Here is an 8128-nt window from a genome sequence, read left to right on the forward strand (position 1 = left end):
AATCATATTTTGACCAAGCAGTGGAGAAAATAAAAGATGACAATCCTGACAATACAATTTTTGAAAAATGTCAACAGGAATTTATCACAATAAATAAGAGATGATTCAGTAAATGTCCACCCCATAGTTATCGCTCCACTCACTGTTCTTGTTTTCTTGTGTTCACTGCTAACCTAAGCTTTATGCTCCATGTTCATCTCTACTTATAGATCTGGGAGAACAAAAATAGCTTTTTTTTTTTTTACATCAGTGCTGGTAATCCATTTAAAAAAGACATTTGACACCTGGATGCAGCAATACTTGAGTGACAAAGTAACATCTTTTTGTCAGAATTACCCTTTCCAGGAGTTGGTTCATTCTCTGGGGAGCATTACGCTGGATAACAAAATGTCAGACATCCTCCGAATCCCTGTGATTCTCCATCAGGATACGTTTGATGTGTGCAGCATGTCACCATTAGGCCTCAATCCCCGCAATCAATTCCCTAAAGCCTGGAGAGCCAGGGCAGCTCACTAAATCAGCTGCCTGGCTTGTCCTCCAACAAGAGAATTGAGACAAATACAGAAGAGGCCAGAGAGGTTCACCAAAAAAACACAAGCCACCGTGCTTCCTCCGAATCTGATGAGCTTCTCGCTTCAATGGAAACGTAATGAATGTGGGGGCAGCGGAGGGGAAACCCTGGTTTGTTGAAAGGATTTGGATTTGGAGAGGGCTGCTCTCATTATGTGGAGCTGCTCGTCATGGTCACCGTTGGCAACGGGCAACACGGAGCTCCCACAGCCTCCGAGTGTAAATCATGGAGGATGATTGGATTTGGGGAAAATCACATGGACATGCTGTCCCTACACTGTAAAAAAAAACAAAAAAACTAAAAAAAACGGGTAAATGTACAGTAGAAATTTGAAGGAATTTTTCCGTTTTTAGTTTTACATGTATTTGTACTGTATTTTCCATTTTATGCATTGCATCATGGGAACAAGAACCTTCGCGAAGCGCGAAAAATGGTCAGACGGCATTTCAAGCTCGCTAACCGGACTCTGGAACATATATTTTTTGGACTTCGGTTGGATTAAGAGATGGAGTTACCTTTCTGCCACCTCCCTGGTAAAATAAGAACACATTATTTTCTGTGAATAATGTTTTGAAATATTTGTAGTTGACTTCGTGAGACTCCTGGCACAGTCTATAATTGCAAACTATTTTCAGTCTTTTTTTTTTTTTTTTTTACAAAAAAGGTATATATTATTTTTACAATGCTGTGCTTGCTTGTGTATTATAAAAGTAAAACGCGGTGATTGCTGTATTTCTATTCATGTATTTTACCGAACTCAAAGTACCGGCCATTTTTTAAAGTCAAACTGAACTGGGCTCGTGAAAGCTAACCCTTCATAGCGTCATGCTACTTATGTCTCAATTCTGCTTTTTTAAAAATATCAAGTTGTAGTTGTCTTATTTGCTAAACATGATTTGATGTCCCGGTTGTTAACATAAAAGCAGGTGGCCATTTAACTTCGGTAAATATACTTTCCATGTCAAGTTTGGAGTTTTAGAATATGGGAAATGTCGCCTGGAGTGGGGGGTAGTTAGAGGTGGTGGTGAGAAGTATGTTGAGGTCGAACGACGAACGAACGGTAAACTTGGGGGAGCGCGAGCAGCCGTTAGACCAGGGGAGAGACGAACGAACGTAATGTGGGGGCGGAGGGAAACCGTTAGACCAGGGGACGACAGTAAGACTGGGTGGGGACGGCTCGTGTTACAGTCAACGTTAATAAATTTGTTGCATGTTCGGTTCTCTAATCAGGCATGTTGAGATTAGGTTAAGTTGATAAACTATTACAATGGGTCAGAAGCTTCTTGCCTCATATAAATTGTACGTCAGTGGATTGTACATACAGATAGTTAATTTTCCTATTTCTGAAATAGGAACAAAAATAAAAGTGACGTTTGCCAAAAGAAATTTCTTCCAATTGGGAGTTTTTACTGAAATGCCTGCTTGCAAACTCATTATCTGTTATTGCTGTTCTAAATTTGTTGTCAGAACAAATGATTTCATTTTATTGTAAAAAAAAAACAAACAACAACTATATGATGCAGCCAACGGAACCTGTCATGAATGTTAAGGATGAATGTTAAGGCTAGTTAGCATGGACACCAATGACAGTGGATAAACGGTTTTCCGTTTGATTGACAGCATGAAGAGGTTGATTGACAGCGCTAAGACTATCCTCCTGTCTCTGATTGGTTGGTTTTGGTTTGGAGTGATGGATTTCTTCAGATGGAAATAGTAGCTCAGGGGGAGTGGAGGAGTTTATTTTCACAAATTATATTCTCATAACATAAAATCATGACATAGTGACTTTATTTTAACAAATATGCAAAAATCAGTGTATGTTTTTATTTTCTCAAGAAAATATTTCAATAAATCTTCCCCAAATCCTTAATTTTGAAGATTGGTAATCCGCCAATACATGTGAAAGTTATTTCATCCACTGATCTTATCTACCTCAGCAAAGATCTAAAAATCAACCGCTTTCCTTTCCTGTTAGAGATGTTTGACTGATAGACCGACCCACCAGGTCATGTCTCCATGTTTGCAGTCATCTATAGTCACCCCACTGTTGCCAACCCACTGACGTTTTCTGCATTTAGCAATATTCAGACAAGACGATCAGTATTGGCCAAAATCACAATTGACAAGTCAGATTTTTAAAGATTGGCCAGAAATCTGCAATTGACACACTCCTAGTGTAGTTTTTTTTTTTATCTGTCAGAATTCATCAAAATTATTCAATGTTGTTGTTTGTGAAAGAGCTATTAGCAATTGGTGAGACGCTGATGAGCAAGGTGATGTGTCGCTGTAATGTAATTTAGAAGCGTTTTGTAAAAAGTATGTTTATAACATGAAGTGTTTCTGTGTTAAACTTGAGTATCCATTCTTTTTGTTTATAGATTTTCTGTGCTCAAACCCTAAACGAGGTTGACTCACGACGCAGACAAAGGTGAAGAAGCTGCTTTGCATTCCACCAAGATGGCTCAAGTCCCTTAATAAACTGTATGACTGGGAATCTATGGAAAATTTGAGCCTTTTGAAGTTTTAACGCGATTGATTTTCTCATCAAACCTGGTGCACCAAGAACCTTTGCGAAGCACAAGAACTGGTCAGAGCATTTCAAGCTCTTGGTAACTGAACCTAAGAGTTGGATTAATCTTTTTTTGCAGAACATAAACATAACTGTTTTGTTTTATGTTCACAGCGACTAGAGGTAATGAGAGCACACACTCATGAATCCAGTGTCTTCCACTGTCGTTGGCATTAGACTTTGTTTATGTAGCATTTGATTTTTAACTAAATATTTATACCTGTATTTCATAAAAATAGTGGTTGACTTTTGGCATTTATTTTGAAGTATGTTGGTCCTGTTTACAGCTATGATTTTCATGTTCCAAAGCAATTTTTTGTATGTTCCATCTTATAGTAATTAACAAAATTGTTTGACTACAAAAACTAGAGTCAAGACAGCTTTACAATTAATTTATGCGTTGAAAATTTGTATAGTAAAATACAATAAATTAGTTGTGATGTACAGAAGATAAACATTAGCAAGCTCAAGAATAGGCCTGTCACGATAAACGATAAATCAATTAATCGCACGATAACCATGATGGAGGATTTGGCTGCACACTCAAAGAACTGCGCTCCTTGATGGAGCTCAGATGCGCTGACGCGTAGGCCTGTTGTGATAAACGATAAATCAATTAATCGCACAATAAATTAAACCTATCAACCTCATTTTAATTATTGGCTTTATCGTCTTTTCCTGCCTTTTTTTCTTTATATTGATGACACTGAATGAAAAAAGGCTCAGCTCCGGTGCTCTCCACTGACCCTCCTTTCCTCATTTCCTTATTGTAATGTCCAGCTCACACTACACGAGTTGTCGGCCAATTGTTGGCCCATTTTCTAAACCTGAGAGACCACACATTAGCCGACACATGGGCACAAAATAATGGCTACAAGTCCAGTTAACAAATTTTAAAACCAGGCATTAATTAATGCTTTACTGGAATCTACCTGTGATGCATGTGGCTAGAGTCAACGTAAAGTCCTGACTGAATGAAAATCATTATAACCTATTTATGTCACGTTAACGAAGAACAGCTGAAAACTTACTGGGTTTATCAACTGAGGTAGCAATTTGGCTCCAACTCCTCCCCTGAAAATGTTCTGGTAACTTTTTGCCAGGATACTTTCATTTTTTTTTTACAGAATTTCCGTCAGAAGTTTCCCATAATTTAACAGTATTTTAGTTCAAATTTTTTACGGAATTTCCAGCAGAATTTTTTCCCGTAATTTAACGGTTTTATGTGTTTAAAATTTAACATATAAAGGCTGTTAAATTACAGAAAAAATTCTGCTGGAAATTCCGTAAAAAAACAGAAAATGTACTGGCAGAAAATTACCAGGACATTTTTCTGTTTTTTTACGGATTTCTTTTTTACTGAGTAAGACTGCTTTACCTGTCAGTGAGGGGCTTGTTTGAGAGTTTTGGATTGTTTTAAGTTAATTAAAATGATTCTCCAACTCGGTCACAGACTGAATTTAAACGTTGCCGGTTGCGCTCAAATTGAATTTTTATTTGCTCAATCTGATTGTAATCTAACGACCCAGGACCCAAAGATGTGCCACACACATTCAGTTCAGATTTTCCACATTATTGAAGACGTCATGTTTTGCTTTTTGTCTTCAGGTTTGTGTGTTGTGATGCGGGAAAATCTCTTGTTTAGGATCACTTTCCTCTCAAGTTGTTTTATTTTCCGGGTGCCTGTGTAAACCACCAATTGTACATTATTCTGCTGAAAATCATACTGATAAATGAACAAATTTCTGTTCATGCAGACAATTTGTGTTACTGGTATCTTTTATATATATATATATATATATATATATGTGTGTTTGTGTGTCTAATAGTGTCAAAATACAATTTTACTTTACAACCACACTATCCTGACTGTAAAAGACAAAAAAGACTGTTAGAGGTGTCGGTATAATTTTCAGCTTTTTATTTACCATGCTATTAAATGCCAACAAATCTATTTTGACACCTTGTCTAATATTTTATCTTATGTTTCGTGTGCTTAATCTAATCTAATATCTAACATTGGCCAAAGTTAGTTAATGTGTGTATAGCATACCAGAAACACTGCATGTTCTATTTTCCTTGTCAACTTTACTGTTAGTGTAAACTTAGCTAACCTGGATTTATACTAAATGAAAACACAAAGAGAGTTGACTGCTGCTGCTCATAACCAAGTCCTGACCTTTTGTTTATGCTTTAAGGATGCTGTTATTATTGCTGTGCTAATTGGAAAAGAGAAGATTGAAGACTGATCTAAAATTAGGCTGTAGTATGATTAGGCAGGAAGGCATTGAATCTTTACTCTGTGTGAAGGGTTTTGGTTTAAATGATGAATTAGCAAAGCTTAATTACAGCAAGTTATCTCAGACTGGCTGCTTAAAACCAGAGTAAACACTGGTAAATAAACCTCCTGTGGCGCCCAGAAGCACGGGGGGGAGGAAAAAAGCAATAAAGCAAAAACTGCAAAAGCGGATTTTGAAAGTTTAAGCTTTTCATTTTGCGTTGGACTCAAAATGTTTTCTGTTGCACATTTACTTTGGCTAATGAGAGCCTTTGCTCTCATTAGCGCAGGCCTGTTGAGTGAGTGTCAGGACATAAACAGCCCAGGAGAACTTTTAAACTCCAATAAGTGCTGCATTTTTTTTGTGTTTTTCCCAATAAAAAAAATGTACCATTGCGCGAGTCGCCCTTCATCTCGGTTTATTAGGCATGGAAGAAAGCTTTTCTTTTCCTCTTTATGGCCTTAATTCCACAGGTGCAAATAATCACAAACATTCCCAACGCGCACACTTTGAACAAGCAAAGAGATCACGCAGGAAGTACAGGGAGCTGGAACGTCGTGACGAACCAATTCAGAAAATATAATCGGACGTTTCGTAGCACCTTCACAAAAACATGCGCGCGAGTTCCAGCGCCATCTGTTGATTGTCGTTGCAAGGAGAAAGGCGAAGTTCTGAGACGTTAAACACAGGGTGGCGGGACAGCTGACGGACTGCAGCTGCACTGACTGTAGTAGAATTATGTTGTTGAGTTTGACCAAAGGAAAAAAAAAAAATAGAATTAGGGGGGAGGGGATTGAGGGAAGAAAAATGTAATGATCTCATTTGCAGTGATGGATAGCATTTACTCAGGCAGCGGCAAGCTGCTTATGTGTTATTTTTCAGACAAACGATCCCTCAACCTCCAGTAGGTACGGCAAACCTGAAGCAAATGGAAATGAAACGAAAACATTTTTAAACCCCTTTCTGAGTTTAATACCTCTGGCAACGAGTTTGTTAGCTCTGATGATAATTTACTTGTTACTTATGCTGGAAATGTGAACAAATGGTTGTCTAAAGCGTGTCTTTTCCAACATGGGTTCAAACATCGATCGTAATTCTGCAAAGCAAGAAGTTTTTCGATGCCGACTGAACTGATGTGATTGGGAGAAGTGTGTGTGTGTGTGTATGTGTCCGGGTAGAGCATGGGGTCTGTGATCTTGACCTCATCATGCTATAATACAGGCCGAGTCTATTACACCTGTCCAGGCTGCCATCAATCTGACCACCCTTCACCTTGAAGCTGGCGCTCTTTTTCATCCCCAGCCTCATTTCCTTCTTCCCTTCAGCACATCGGCTCTGATTGCACCGTCTTCCAGAGTGCTTGCGGTGAAGATCATTTCAACCCACATTTACCTCTTTTTATTTTGTCCCTGCCGATTAGATTACGGTACGGTGAAAATATAGAAATGTGTTGTTGCTTTTTTTTTTGCCCCATCAAGCAAATTCAAATGATTTTCATTTGTGAAAAGAAAAAGCTGTCCAAACCAGCATGGTTCAGTGGAACGATATGGTTTGAGCAATTTGCTTTGTGTATCTGCTGAATTTGACACGTTTGACACAATAGAGGAGAAGTCCTGCAAGAAAATGTGTAAGAATTACACACAGTGTTTATATTTTGTGCAAAAAACCCCCAACAAATCTATATCTCTCAGCAACATTTATTTTAGAAACCAAAAAAAAAATATTGCCACTTTTTCTTTGCAATCAGTTCAATCAGTCTGGCTAGAAAAAAACACATTGTGTAAACAGCAATGTATAAGTTTTGCCATATGTTCCCAATGGATAATAAGATCTAGATCTGGATGGGCCATTCTAGGACTTCTAGATCTTTCTTCCATATCAAATCTTTTCACATGTTTACTGCATTTATACTGAGATTAAATTAGACATATGAGGTCTCTACTGTTCAGGAGATTTATGAGGACAGGTGGTTGCACTGGATTTTATTTAGAGATGTCAAAGGAAAGGAGGCTAAATATAAATTCATGGCACACTTTTCAAACTTATAAAAAAATTCCTTCACATTGCAATTATGTGCTGCATTTTGGCATATTGGCAAATCCCAAGAAAAGTGATTTTCACTATGAAAACTTGTTCTAATTACTCTTTCTACTTTTGCTTCCTCTTTTACAGACCAAATAATTGACACGGCCCTATTTGGTTGGAGAAAGTAGGACGCAGAGACACACCTGGCCCTTCGCTTCGAGATGAATCGTGCAGTCGGATGCGGCGCGTCGTTATCGTTCCCATCTCTTGAAACTGCTGTCTGATTTAGCTGAAAGTCCGAACCATCTCGAGTTCAAATTGAGCACACGGCACATAACAACGCCTCTGTAGTAGGCGAAGCATCTGAAGGATGCGGAGCAACTTCAAAGTTACAAGAAAAGTGGGGGGGCCGGGGGGTTCCCCCCACAATCTCAGGTCCTCATCATAATTTTTTGCCTGTGGTTCTCTCGCTTTGACAAGCATCTGACCTCATTCCTCAGTCGCCCTGATTAGTTTGATAAAGCTGTTCTTCACTTGCTGCCAGGCTTGCAGAGGAATGAAGATGGTATGCTGAGAGAAATGTAACTACTTTTCTGTCCATTTAATGTCGCTTAAATTTTCTTAGCGCAATAATCTGGTTTCGTCAAAGGAGTCATCTGTCTTCAGCTTACCTTAGTGAGCTGA

General features: G+C 38.4%; 1 long non-coding RNA gene across 1 annotated transcript; it reads left to right on the top strand.

Annotated features, from left to right (window-relative positions):
• Positions 1-858: 858 nt before the first annotated feature.
• Positions 859-7676, top strand: LOC103473370 (uncharacterized). Its single transcript, XR_014090329.1, has 3 exons — positions 859-1104; positions 2950-2999; positions 7592-7676. It is a non-coding gene; the product is annotated as an uncharacterized LOC103473370 (long non-coding RNA).
• The last annotated feature ends 452 nt before the right edge of the window (positions 7677-8128 follow it).

The sequence above is a fragment of the Poecilia reticulata genome, chromosome 12 (assembly GCF_904066995.2).
Source record: "Poecilia reticulata chromosome 12, P_reticulata-male-v2, whole genome shotgun sequence".
Classification (NCBI taxonomy): domain Eukaryota; kingdom Metazoa; phylum Chordata; class Actinopteri; order Cyprinodontiformes; family Poeciliidae; genus Poecilia; species Poecilia reticulata.